Source organism: Cupressus sempervirens, chromosome 7, assembly GCF_028749045.1.
Source record: "Cupressus sempervirens isolate cs-2001-9-10 chromosome 7, ASM2874904v1, whole genome shotgun sequence".
In the NCBI taxonomy this organism is placed as follows: Eukaryota; Viridiplantae; Streptophyta; class Pinopsida; order Cupressales; family Cupressaceae; genus Cupressus; species Cupressus sempervirens.
The window spans coordinates 464,886,742-464,900,107 of NC_143124.1; the positions used below are offsets into that span (position 1 = coordinate 464,886,742).

Here is a 13,366-nt window from a genome sequence, read left to right on the forward strand (position 1 = left end):
TAATCTAAAGAGATTCTCATATGGCTTAAATAATTTAAATCTCTTATAGAAAACGTATCAAGAAAGAAAATTAATACCCTAAGAACATATAATGGAAGGGAATATACATCAAAGATCTTTCATAACTTTTACAAAAGTGTTGGGATCAAGAGGGATTTGTCAGTTCCTTACAACCCTCAACAAAATTGGATAGCAGAGAGAAAAACATAACTATAGTTGAAGTTGCTAAAGCAATGATGCATGATCAAAACCTATAAACTTACCTTTAGGGTGAATCCTTCAACACTATTGTGTGCATTTAGAATAAATGCCCTCGCTCTCATCTTGAATATAAAACCCCTAAAGAAGCTTTTTCTAGATTGAAACCTAACCTTAGTCATTTGAGAATATTTGGGTGCTCTATTTACATTCATATTCCTAAAGAGAAAAGGACTAAACTAGAACCTTTTTGGAAAAATGGGTATCCTTGAATTATCGAGGTTTGAGCTCCATCAAGTGAAGATTTTTTAATAATGACTTTGTCAGTTTGTGGGTTTAAATTGAAAGAGAGCCTCTTCTTAAAAACTTCAAAAGAGAGTGCTAGGTATGGATGGTAGAAAGTCGTGGGCAACCCCTGAATTATGTTGACATCCTAATGGAATTAAACTCGCTTCCAAAGGTTTTTAGATGTGAGCACCTAATGATTGGGATGATCAAAATGCTGTTATTTCTCCTTCAGTCCTGAGAGAATTTTGCATGCGATTTGACTTAGGATGTCAATTTTTGACATAGATCCAACCATCACCATCTGAGTAAGAATGATGGTTCACATTCTTTGATGAAAGATGTAATATTGGATGCACTTTTTTCCTTGGCACATAACAAGCCCCATGGATACTAGGATTGTGAATTGGGGATGAGTGCAACCATCCATCACTAGATGAAGTGCCCCCGCTTCTGTGTATACAATGGTGTTTCTGTGACCTCTGAGAAAGTCTCTAACCAATTTGAGCAAGAAATCCCAATATTGAAAACCCTAAGATCTTTGTGATTTCATACAAAGCCGTGACATGTGTTTGCTTCTTTAGGTTTTTTTGAGTATTTGATATGCTTTGGGTCACATAATTGTTTGCCAATTTTGCTTTATTACATGCTACGTTCACATTATTGCCTACCATAGTTCACATTTTTGTTTTTGCCTTTCTAAAACAAAACAAAACAAAACAAAACAAAAATATAATTATTTAAGATATATTTAACTAATTTTATATAAGGTTTAGATTATTTAAATTTTTAATAAAATAAAAATTAATTAATATTTTATTTAAATAAAATGTAATTTTTTAATATTTTCATAAAACATATATAATTCAAATTGAGACAATGGAGAACTACCCACAACCTCAAGCCATTATAATATCAAAATTGGAAGTTATTTTTCAATAAACTCTAATAAGAATAGATATTAAACTTGAAAATATTTAGAAATTACATTTATGAAGTTTTCAATAATAAATATATATGATTAAATATAGATATGTTAATTATATTTTTAAAATATATAATTAAATATAGGTATGTTAATTATATTTTTAGTTCCTGCCGTAGGCAGGAATACTTACGCATCCGTTCGGTGCATAATAGTTGATTACCTACTTTTACTTCAACCAATAACATTTCAGGATTAATTCAGATTTTAACTTTTCCCAAAGTATGTTGCATAGTCTATTATTTTCATTAATTTCAAAAATTAGAAAATAACTAATTATTTGAAATGTCGTTGGCTACAAGGGAAAAAGGCAAGGAGAAAAATATATTTTCCAAATCAAAATTAGATAGAAATTTCAAAAAGCAAAAATAATGAGACACTTTTGCCATTAAATGTCACATCAACTTTTTCATTTTCCATTAAATGTCACATTAATGGGCAACTTTAGTGGATCATTCTCTAATTTTTGAAGTCTTATTTTCCACCGCCTCTCTCTAGTCAAGCCATCTGGAATGCACCGCCTTTCTCTATTAAAGCCATATGGAATGCAAATTTTTGTGTTTCTCATGGCTCAGATAAATTTTTTTTGAAACCCTAAACCACTTAAATACAGTTCAACCGCATATCAGAATATCAATCAATTTAAAGTCCGCCGATACATTCAAGAGTGAGCCTGTGCAAAACAAATGGGGGAACATTAAGAATAAACCCTAGAAGCCATGGGAAAGAGGAAAGTGTCGTTTGAGGAGCAGCGCCAGAATACATTTCCAAACTAAAATTATGCATCTTGTATTTTACATCCTTCATGTGAATTATGTCCTCATCCTTGGTTTGAGGGAGCATCCCATTCTCCTGGATCGTATTGAGTGGCGACTGTACGAAAACTCCCACTAGCTTTGCATTCTCTGTTTCCTCCTCTTCTGGCTATGCATTTTTGCTTAAGGGTTGAAGTGACAGTTTTGACTTCGGCTGGGACTTTTCCATAGGAAGAATTGTCAGTCACTTTGCTGGAAATAACCTGGGAAGAGGAAAAAGAATGTAAGTGCTTGTCAAGATTGAGATTCAAAGTGGAGATGTAACGAAAGTGTAGAGGCCGAGAAGGTCACACACTGCTGGAAAAATACAAATGGTGGATTTGACTGTTGGCCTCCGCCATATGCACATTTTGCCGCCCACAATACAAGTTGTTGGACAGCCCCATTCCCATATGCACCTTCTGCCGCCCACAATACAATCCATTGCCTTATGTTTTTTTAATTGTTTTTTTTTTCTTGTAGCTTACTTCACTGCAATTTTCAAATAAAAAAACTGAGCATATTTTCTGGACAGAAATCTGGCCATCATTTTAATTTAGTATTCTCTTGTCTCTAAATCTAGGTTTCACCAGTTACTTGATTCTGAGCTGTGTATCTGAGTTTATTTCTAGAATGGTATTTAACAAAATAAAATCTTCAGATCATTTATCTAGTTTTGATATCTGAGCATTCATTGTATTTTTTCTCTTGGGCTAAAAACATGTGACTCAACCTTAGTGAGTGGAAGCATAATTTGATTTTCAAATTATCTCAAGAAAGATCTTCAGATGCACGGTCTGGTCATGTTTTTTTGAAAATGGAAAGATCCACAAGCACTTACAACCAGAAAATAAAATTTAGGCTTCTTTCAAACAATAGACCACAAGAAAACATAGGTTTTTGAGCAAATTTAAATAGAAACCATGAAAAAATTGATAGTCAAATTGATGCAAATACAATGAGTAGAGATAACTAATTACCTGCGCAAGTAAACTACTAATGAGTGATGGATGGAAGTACAATGATATTTTCTGTAACACTACCAACCCTTTCATTCATAATACTTTGTGAGATGTGCTATCAAATTTAAACATATGCCAAAATTAGCAAATCAACATTTGCCACAATTATAAAATTTGTTATTCATCACCCATGATCTGATCTCAGAATTGTGTTGAATAATTCATTGCACATTCTTCTTGTGAATATGGATCTCATATTTAATTCTTTCAAACCCACATTCTGAAGATAGTTCAGGGAAATAGTCCACTATTCACAGGTGTGTTTCATTGTTTACAGGGATAATGTTGATTTTGTAAACACAACTCACTTTTGCATGTTTGTGGACGTGTAAACATTTGGAACCACACATAGGCACGTGGACTCTCTAAACCTATAGACATGTTATTTTTCCTTTCATTGAATCCAACAAATAGGTAAAGCTTCTATCAAAACTTTATATTGTGTTAATCTTAATATTTATGTCAATCATAAACATTTAATCCTTTCAATTTTTTCCTTATTGACAAATGATAATAGATTAATTTTATATTAAATATAAATATTCTAATTTTTAATTTAATATTAATATTTTATTTATTTTAAAATATTTAATAAGTCAAGTAATATTTTTCTTAAAAATGACTCAATTATTATGTAGTTATATTTTTTATTTATAATTATTTATTTAAGATGTTTTATATTTATTTCAAATTAAATAGTATAATAGTTATTTTTTCGAATATATTAAAAATATAATTTTAACCTATTATTTTAATTTTGAAAATTTCTTTTAATATTTTTGCTTGTCTTAAGTAATAATGCATGTTAAAAGCAACCAATAGTCTTAAAAGAAGTTAAATTTTTAAAGAATTATTTTTATTACTTTGATTCATATCTCTAAATTATTAGTTATAAATATCCAATCCCATCCAATTCAATCTTTTGAATAGGGGGAAAAAAATATTTAAAAAAATCTAATTAGTTAAAACAATCTAATTATTCAAAAAAAATAATATTTGATTCATATCTCTAAAGATATCTTATTAGTTAAAAAAATCCAACCCAATCCGATCTTTTGAATATGTGTATTGCATTTTACTTACAAATAGTGTAATATTTCCTTCATTAAGGTGCATATCACAAATATAATCTTAATATCATGTACATGATACTATTAAGTTTATCATTACTTAAAATTTCTAAGTACATTCTACCTCATAATAGGCCTTGGCCAAATCAAATCATAGTACTCTTATTTTATTCTTCCAACTTTTTGTTAATTCACTTGATCTTAACTTTTAAATTGCATGATACCATTGCTCATAAAAAATTGTTACCTTTATTTTAAATATAAAAAAAAAGGAACCCCCTATTTCAACAACTTACTACAAGCTAAGTATTAATGAAAATAGTTGTTATTTATAGAACTTAAAAAAGGGCTTATGGAGTTTTAAAAAACTCATGTCAGAGACCCAATCAATGTTCTTGGCAAATCTATCTCATGCGAAGAGCTCTCTTTCGTTTATGCATTCATCTTACTACACTTAATTTTTTTCCTTTGTGGACTATTGGATATTGATCACTTACTTCACTTCGATTAGATAGTTTTCCACTCACCATAATTCTACAATAATTAAACATTAGGCAGGAATTATGACGCTTTGTGTCTCTTGTTAAAATATATAATTAGATATAGATATGTTAATTATATGTTATTATAAAAGATAAAAAAAATTAAAAAGTTAAATTATGGTGCAAGGCAAAGGTATTATTCTCTTGAAAGCAAATAGTATTGTCGGGAACTTTCTGGATACGTGGCCTTCACGGCAAACTTGAGAACGCTATTTCTTAGCACCCTTGACTCCTCTCTCTCATCTGAGAGAACCAACAATTGGGAAGAATTGAGCCTCTTCAATTCAAGGTAATGTCGATTCTGCTACAGGTTACTACAGCTAACTTTGAGATTTAACCTGCTGCTGGATTTGCGAAATAATTTTGCACCGGTCCATTCGGAGTTGATTATCTCAATTTTCTGAGACTAATATTCGTGCAGATTCCGTTATTTCCTAGTTTTATAGATTGGATGATGGATCTCGCAATATGACGCTTCTAATATGCATGATTTGGTATATAGAACAGACATTATGAAGGATTACGCAAAAGTTCCTTGTTAATGTGAAGCAGTCTTTTCATTTTAAATGCTCTAACAATTCAAAATTTCTAATTTTTGGAATGTAGATATTAATAAAAAAAAATGTTGTTATAAAATATTCTTGGAGTTCTTGGACGTTGTCTTCGTTTTGGTTGGTTGTATTTGCATCTATCATTTTCATGTTAACTTGATCTTAGGGTTTGAGAGATTTTCTATTGGAAATCTATAATTATGCATAAACACATTTCTTTTCTCAATGTCTACATTTCCAAGAATTAAAATTGTAATGGCATTTTAGATGAAGATTGCTCGGGATCCACAAACGAACTTTTGTGCGATCCTCTTAATATGCTCAATGTAATGCTCCAATTCATGCATATTAGAAGTGCACATGTTGCAAGAACCATCTTCTGGTCATCCAACAACATAATGCAGGCCTCCCATGGCTTCAACATCTTTTCTTAATGCTGTTTGAATATGCATACATATATGCATAGATGCATATGTACATACAGGAAGGGCAGGTGTTGGGCGTCATATCTTTTCTAAAATCAAAATGACCTTGCTTCACACAGGTACTGTTTGTGCGTCCTACTTTTTAATGGAACTTTTCCCTTTTGATCAGTATTCCACAAAGCTACTTGTCTATTTATAAATTGATTAAAATGAACTCATTTCTGCATATTGTGAGGTTAGCTTGAGGCCTCATTGTAATTAGTAATGATTGGTATGAATATGGGGACAGCATTAGGCTTCCGTTGTTAATGTGTACATGATCCCTGATAGAGATGAATGTAAGATTCAGATATTTTCTTGATATATTCAAAGTAGACCCGAAGATGACTGTTATTTATAGTGTTGCAGTAACCAATATATATTATTATATATTCAATGCTGATGCCTTGAAACTGATATTATAACTGCTGCAAGCAGTATTCAATACGTTATGATTTCTGTAACTTTCCCTTGGCTGCAATTGGTATTTATAAGGGAGGAGACTCATGTCTATGTAATGACATGACTCTATGCGGTTTATGGCCACGTAGGGGCATGTCCCTACGTGGACATGCCCTTTCCTTTAACTAATACTGCAAGGGACATGCCCTTTCCTTTAACTAATACTGCAGACACTTATTAATCACAGCCTTTAGCAATATGCCCTATAGTATAAAGGAAAGCCCAATTCATAATTTGGTTTTATATTACATTATGTGTGTGTGGATGTAATTCAATTACATATGGCCACGTAGAGTCATGTCTCTACATAGACATGCCCTTTCCTTTAACTAATACTGCCCACACTTATTAATCACAGCCTTTAACAATATGCCCGATACTATAAAGGAAAGCCCGATTCATAATTTGGTTTTATATTATATTATATGTGTGTGCGTGTGTGTGTGTGGATGTAATTCAATTACATATACTCACACTGATATGTACTTCAATTCGACTGAAGCTACATTTTAACACTCCCTCATAGTGAGGGAGAAGTGAATCAACAAGGGAATTCATATTCTCTTGATATGTGCATTGATATCAATCTCATTGATACTTATCAGGAGAATAGATTATCTGATTTCTGGCACTCCAAGACATCAACTTTATGTAGTCTATCAGATAAAAAGAAATCACAATGTCATGATCTATATCATGACAAGTATCATAATCATCGGCACTCCGAGACAACAATTAGTGAAGTCTGATTATGATATGTTCATATCTTAACATCCGGCACTCTAGGACAACTTAATGTAGTTTGCCATGATAACAGGTCCAGCTATTGATAAGATCGTCACCTTTCAATAGCTACCCTCTAGCATATGTATCAATGAAAGATTGTCACCTTTCATGACACATTTCATACATATAGTATAGTAACCTTTTCATCAAAATATAGATGTACATATTTTACAAAACTAATATTTTTTTTTTTCAATAGTTACAATCACATTTGTAGCATTCCGAGTTTACCTCTAAAATACTCCTAATTAAGCTTAGATAGAGGTTTAACAAGTAAATCAGCTGTTTGTTCATTTGTGCTGATGTATTCCATCTTGAGAACATCTTTGTCCACATATCTTTAACATAATGGTAAGGAATTTCATAATGCTTCAATCGGTTGTGAAAAATTGGATTTACTAACAACTTGATACAACTTTGATTGTCACATTGCATAATAGTTGGCTTTAAAGGTTTTCTGAATAATCCAACTAGCAATTTCCTTAACCATACTGCTTCTCTGACACCCATTGTAATGACCCTCTTCAAATCTGCTCTCAAAAAATGCTGATGAAAGCTCAAGGAATTTCATCAAACAATTCACATGCAAGGGACGTATGACTAATATAGTATTTCAGCTGGCTTTAAATGACTTTTTTTTTCAATTTGCATCAATGAGAATCTTGTGTTAGAAGACTCCAAATGGACTACACAATGACCTAACATGAGTGTGCTACTAATTTTGACAATGTTTAGTGCATATATATGATCTAAGCATGAGAAATGAACACCTACAGCCAATTGGCATTTTTACAAACAGTTGGTATGCAAACTAACTAGCTGATAAATAATGATATTGAATTGCTTAAATGACACCAGCAACTATTATCTTCTTAATTGCAATGAAATTTCTAATACAATGCTCATGAAATATGGCCAAGACTTTTGGCATTTACATGGATTACGAAATGATAATGCTGGTATAATGCACACTTACAGCTGAAACTTATAACACCTTAAAAAACAATACTAATAAAGGAACCTGGTTGTAGATGGCTGTAATAATTTTCTTCAATGCTGCCCCTTCTGCTTTGCTTTTCCGATTTGCTTTTTCGAACTACTTTTTCGGACTGCTTTTTTCGGCCTACTTTTTCGGTTCCGCTTTTCGTACTGCTTTTTCGGCCTGCTTTTTCGGTTCCGCTTTTTCGGACTGCTTTTTCGTATCTGCTTTTTCAAACTGGTACCCTGTTGAATCTCAAGACCATATCTTTCAATGGCATCAAGATTTCCAGCTTGAAGAGATTTTGTCCTTCAAACCATTGAGACATAATCTCCAGAAAATTTTTCAATTTCGTTGATATTTCCAAGCATACTTAAAAGAAGCTCTTCCCTTTCTTTTATAGTGTTCTCACAAGAGCTCAATCTTTCGTTTTCTCAATGTGGGATAAAACATCACTCCCTTTATGTAACTTATGTCTCTAATGTTATAAAATAAAAGGGATTCTTTTAATTTAAATATTTCCCACAAACTATAGTCTATGCATTAATAAAGTTAAATATTTAAATTTAACTTTATAAAATAGCTTTATCAATGCAAAACAAATCTTATCAATGATAAACAAGTCTTCTTGCCGATTTTAAACAATTACCATCGACATACCGCTGCCACTGGATGTCCGCCCATGCCCAAGATGACTTACTATAAATAGTAAGTATGCCCAAAGTTGCCTCAAAACCCCTCAGAAAGACCTGCAACTGAAACTATCTAGGCCAAATGGCCTCTAAGTCCCTTTAATGTCCTGGTTAGCCTACGGGACCGTGGGGAAATAGGCTAACGACAACATCATGCTATGAATGCTAAAAAAAGGGACATTACACCCATGAAAGCAGCTATATATTCTGGTTTGGTGGAACTTAAGGCGACTGATGATTGTTTTTTGTTGAAGCAAGATATCATTGCTCAACCAAGACTAAAACAACATCCTGTAGTGCTTTTACAATTAGTGGAGCTACCAACGCAATCAAAATTAGAGTATCCATGCAGTCAAATCTCAACCTGATCATATTTAAGACCAAGTTCAATCGTACCACGCAAGTATTGTAAGATGTGCTTGGCTGTCATGAGGTGGATCTTCTTAGGTTCGCACATGAATTGGGTTAAAGTATTGGTTGTGTAACAAATATCAGGTCGAGTATTCACTAAGTACATTAGTGATCCAATTATTTGCTTGTAGTATGTGGGATCCATGGGTTCTGATTCAAATCCATCATTTTTAAGTTTGTGAAGATTTGCTTTCATACGTGTGGTCCAAGTTTTGCTGTTCATCATTCCAAATTTGGTCAAGATGTCAACAATATATTTTCCTTGATTTAAGAAAATGTAGTTCTCCTTTTGCCATGCTTCTAGACCCAGGAAGTGTTAAACTTCTAACAGTGATATTCATACTGGTTTGAGTGTGCAGACCACATATTACTCTTCTCTCCTTGAATACCATCCTAAGGCACTTAAATATATTACACTTGGCTAAGGCGGCGGTCCTTGGAAATGATTTTTGTTATGCACTAGAATATAACTAATTTGTTATGTTAGTTAATCATTAATCATCCTCCTTGAGCACCGATTTCTAGAAGGTAATGTGGGCCGACCTAGAGAGGGTCATGTCCCTTTAGGGCACATGCCCTTTAGTCATGGTATAAGAGGTGGGTGTGATTGAGGTTTAAGGACATACAACACATTGAAGTCTGCTCCTTAAATCAATACTACCCTTAGACGAATTGCAGAAAGAAGCATTTCCTGAATTATAATATCTCATTCAAACAAGATTATTTTTTGAAGATCATCTACGACAGTGTAAGAAAAGGCACTGTTGATGCGAGTTTTGTATCACTTACATAACATATTAGCAATTGAACATTTGATACGAAGTATCGAACATACAATTCCTCTCTTGAAAAGTTATTACTCATGGGATATGAGAATAGCTCCAATATTCCTTACTCTTGTGGATACTTGCTCAGTTTTATCAATGTGATTTGTTGGTAATCACGTAGGCGGCCTTACACTATTCATTCGAGGATGACTTGGACTTTGGTGGAATGATGGTGAGGGTGATGGGTTTGTGAAAGCTAAATGATGTTGATGGAAAGTGATGGTGGTAGAGGGTGAATGGTTCTTTCAACTGGTGTTTTTCTAACTTTCTTCTCCTAAATTCTAAGTCCTAAATTACTTGCTATCCTACTCTTACTCCTATGGATGGAAGACTAGCAAATGGACTAGGATTGAACCTAATGAAAGCTGATCAGCGGCCTCACTTCCACAGGTGCGATGATTCAAAGGAATAATAAATTAGTTTACCACACAAGGCTTCCCAACCAGCCGCTAGGATGCTAGTGGTCTAGTATTGATCCCTATCAAACATTTACCAATGCTACCATACAACTATCCATCTACTTTACTCTTGCTTAAACAACTTGAAATGAAATTTGCTTCAACAACTTGAAAAGAAATCTAACTATGTGGAAGTAGAAAACATGCAACAACACTCAATGTTCTTAATCACCATGCAAGTCACAACAATGAAAAAGAGAGCAATTTTGGTATTATCTTCGCAGCAATTTCTCCAACCCTTTACAAATGAGAGCAAATGGCCTCATATAGGGGCCAAAAATACAACGGACGGTGGAGATCAAAACAAGATCAACGATCCAGATTGGATTCTAAAAACCCTAATTAGGGTTGCCACCCCATCAACCAATGAGAAGCTGCCACCTCATCAATGGACCAATGAAAAAAGTGCAAAAAGTGGCAACCAATGAGAAGGCACAAAATGGTGGCCAATTAGAAATAGACACTTGTCCTATTCTAGAAGAAAGGGAAATTGCCACTTGGGCTTACATCAAATGATCGTCTAATATAAATCTTCCCTTTTCTTTCATTTTCTTAGCTAAGCCAATGAACTTAGCTAGCCTTTTGTTAACTTCTTCCATAGGAGGACAAGTTGTGTGCTTCACCCTGAGTTCCACCGACTTCACCACGCTGCTTGTTGCTTGTAGCATCTTTTCATGATCCTTCTCATATTCTTTCGCAAATCCAATAAGAGCATTGAGAGAGGAAAGGGTGCTTAAATGCTTCTTCCTGATGGCAACCTTTTCTAGCTCATCCAATCTCGATCCAAGTCTTATCTCATTGATATCCTCTTCTCTAATGTCTTCAAAATCAAGGGCTGCTCCGTTGTCGCTCATCATGGTCAGGGATAACTTTAAGGAACCCCCCTCCCAAAATTTATAAAATTGTGGCGAATCACGTCATTTGGGTGAAAAAAAATTAATAGTGTTGGCGAATTATGCTTCAATCGATGGATATTTGGTGGCGAATTTTTTAATAGTTTAGACAATTTTTATAAAATAATGGCGATTATAATTTTTGTTTTTGATAAAATTATTAATATTGATGGCGAATTATGTTTTGAAATGAAATTATGTTAAATGTATTATTTGAGAACTCAGACCTTTTGATGATCCAAGATCAATGGCTGAGGTTTAATTTCGGCCAACATTTCTTGAAGGAAGAAGAATTGTCGAGGTAGTCATCGGAATGTTGACACGTATCAAGGTAAGTTGTACTTGTTTGTGGAGTACAGTGTCACTCATTAAAAAAAAAATTCACATAGGAAAATGGGAATTTGGCGAATGATGATCGTCGAAAGAGACACTCAATTAATTCTGTGGCGAATAAGAGTAAACATTAAAGAGAAATATGGGCAAAGAACCCGACTACCAAACTGAAATTACATAATAATAGTGGCGAACGTTCCGATCACTATATGAGTATTTTATAAAATCTGGGCGAACCGGTCAACTAGTATACGGTGTTTTTTTAGCCAATTTCTATAGCCCAATCGGGACCTATTAGCCAATTGGCGAATAATAGCCACTAAAAAAATCCCTGATCATGGTCGTAATGGAAGTGTTGATACCTGGGCTGTGATGTGCAACTGCCTTTTGTATATCTTTTTATTGTACCGCCATTGGTATCGATTATTCACCTCATTTTCAAGAAGGGTGTTTTGGGCATCATATCCGCTTTGTCTTTCTTAGTGTTTGTCCCCTTAGGATTCTTACTTGCACTAACATCCTCCATCTCGTCGCCCTATTACGAGATGGTAAAATGGTGGACAATTAGACTAGCAGAACCAAGGGAGGCAATCCTTGGACTAGAACGAAAGAGAGAAATCCGCTTAAGGACCCCTTTCAACTCTAAATGATTTGAAATTACCTTTACCAATAGCCAAGGGGGATTGTCATTCCTTTAGTCTGTCCTTCATCCGTATCATGTCCAGTGCATCGATATTGGTGTCAGTTATTCGCTTCATTTGCCACTTGGGCTTACATCAAATGATCTTCTAATATAAATCTTCCCTTTTCTTTCATTTTCTTAACTAAGGCAATGAAATTAGCTAGCCTTTTGTTAACTTCTTCCATAGGAGGACAAGGTGTGTGCTTCGCCCTGAGTTCCACTAACTTCACCATGCTGCTTGCTGCTTGTAGCATCTTTTCATGATCCTACTCATATTCTTTCGCAAATCCAATAAGAGCATTGAGAGAGGAAAGGGTGCTTAAATGCTTCTTCCTGATGGCAACCTTTTCTAGCTCATCCAATCTCGATCCAAGTCTTATCTCATTGATATCCTCTTCTCTAATGTCTTCAAAATCAAGGGCTGCTCCGTTGTCGCTCATCATGGTCGTAATGGAAGTGTTGATGCCTAAGCTGTGATGTGCAACTGCCTTTTGTATATCCTTTTATTGTATTGCCATTGGTATCGGTTATTTGCCTCATTTTCAAGAAGAAGGGTGTTTTGGCCATCATATCCTCTTTGTCTTTCTTAGTGTTTGTCCCCTTAGGATTCTTACTTGCACTAACATCCTCCATCTCGTCGCCCTATTACGGGATGGTAAAGTGGTGGACAATTAGACTAGCAGAACGAAGGGAGGCAATCCTTAGATTAGAACGAAAGAGAGAAATCCGCTTAAGGACCCCTTTCAACTCTAAATGATTTGAAATTACCTTTACCAATAGCCAAGGGGGATTGTCCTTCCTTTAGTCTGTCCTTCATCCGTATCATGTCCAGCGCATCGATATTGGTGTTAGTTATTCGCTTCATTTTCGAGTAGGGTGTTTTGGGCATCATATCCTCTTTGTCTTTCTTAGTGTTTGTCCGCTTGGGATTC

At 34.2% G+C, this 13,366-nt stretch overlaps 1 long non-coding RNA gene across 14 annotated transcripts in view; it reads left to right on the forward strand.

The window, feature by feature from the left end:
• The first annotated feature begins 5,027 nt into the window (after positions 1–5,027).
• Positions 5,028–13,366, forward strand: part of LOC149547554 (uncharacterized) — a 29,636-nt gene continuing 21,297 nt past the window's right edge. For 8 of the 14 annotated variants that reach the window (XR_016353889.1, XR_016353891.1, XR_016353890.1 and 5 more), the window contains exon 1: positions 5,028–5,185. This is a non-coding gene — a long non-coding RNA (uncharacterized LOC149547554). Of the gene's footprint in view, positions 5,186–5,913; positions 5,992–13,366 lie in introns of all 14 variants that reach the window. The other 6 variants (XR_016353888.1, XR_016353895.1, XR_016353894.1 and 3 more) reach the window with 1 other exon arrangement.